This window comes from Nematolebias whitei, chromosome 6 (genome assembly GCF_014905685.2).
Source record: "Nematolebias whitei isolate Nwh7 chromosome 6, NemWhi1, whole genome shotgun sequence".
In the NCBI taxonomy this organism is placed as follows: Eukaryota; Metazoa; Chordata; class Actinopteri; order Cyprinodontiformes; family Rivulidae; genus Nematolebias; species Nematolebias whitei.
Window position 1 is genome coordinate 48,950,488 of NC_056503.1, and position 1,714 is coordinate 48,952,201.

Consider the following 1,714-nt stretch of genomic DNA (forward strand, 5'->3'; position numbering starts at 1 on the left):
GGAACACCTCAACAGGGAGGCGTCCAGGAGGCATCCTAACCAGATGCCCGAGCCACCTCAACTGGCTCCTCTCGATGTGGAGAAGCAGCAGCTCAACTCTGAGTCCCTCCCGGATGATTGAGCTTCTCACCCTATCTCTAAGGGAGAGTCCAAACACCCTGCGGAGAAAACTCATTTCGGCCGCTTGTATCCAAGATCTCGTTCTTTCGGTCACAACCCAAAGCTCATGACCATAGATGAGGGTAGGAACGTAGATCAGTCGGTAAACTGAAAGCTTCGCCTTTTGACTCAGCTCTCTCTTCACCACGACAGACCTGTACAGTGCCCGCTTCACTGCAGATGCTGCACCTATCCGCCTTTCAATCTCACGTTCCATTTTTCCCTCATTCGTGAACAAGACCCCAAGGTACTTGAACTCCTCCACTTGGGGCAGGACCACCTCCCTGACCCTGAGAGGGCACTCTACCCTTTTCCGGCTCAAGACCATGGCCTCGAATTTGGAGAAACTGATCTTGATCCCGGCCGCGTCGCACTCGGCTGTGAACCACTCCAGCGAAAGCTGTAGATCATGATCTGATGAAGCCAATAGGACCACATCATTTGCAAAAACAGACGCGATCCTAAGGCCACCAAAACAGATCCCCTCAACACCTTGGCTACGCCTAGAAATTCTGTCCATAAAAGTTATGAACAGAATCGGTGACAAAGGGCAACCTTGGCAGAGTCCAACTCTCACCGGGAACAAGCCCGACTTACTGCTGGCAATGCGGACCAGGCTCTGACACCAGTCATACAGGGACCTAACAGCCCGTATCAAAGGGCCCGGTACCCCATACTCCCAGAGTACTCCCCATAGGGTTCCCCGAGGGATGCGGTCGAACGCCTTCTCCAAGTCCACAAAGCACATGTAGACTGGTTGAGCAAACTCCCACGCACCCTCCAGGACCCTGCTGAGAGTGTAGAGCTGGTCCAGTGTTCCACGACCAGGATGAAAACCGCACTGCTCCTCCTGAATTCGAGGTTCAACTATCCGACGGACACTCCTCTTCAGAACCCCCGAATAGACCTTACCAGGGAGGCTTAAGAGCGTGATCCCCCTATAGATAGAACACACTCTACAGCCCCCCTTTTTGAATAGGGGGATCACCACCCCGGTCTGCCAATCCAGGGGAACTTCCCCTGATGTCCACGCAATATTGCAGAGTCACATTAGCCAACACAGCCCTACAACATCCAGAGCTTTAAGGAACTCTGGGCGAATCTCATCCACACACCAGCTTTTTAACCACCTCGGTGACCTCAGAACCAGAGATTGGAGGGCCCGATCCAGAGTCCCCAGGCTCCGCTTCATCAATGGAAGATGTGCTGGTGGGATTGAGGAGGTCTTCAAAGTATTCTGCCCACTGACCCACAACATCCCGAGTTGAGGTCAGCAGCACACCACCCCCACTATAAACGGTGTTGGTGGTGTACCGCTTTCCCCCCTGAGATGCCAGATGTTGGACCAGAATCGCCTTGAAGCCGTGCAGAAGTCATTCTCCATGGCCTCTCCAAACTCCTCCCATGCCTGAGATTTTGCCTCAGTGACCACCCGAGCCGCATGTCGCTTGGACTGTCTGTACCCATCAGCTGCTTCCAGGGTCCCACAGGCCAAAAAGGCCCAATAGGACTCCTTCAGCCTGACAGCATCCCTCACCACCGGTGTCCACCACCG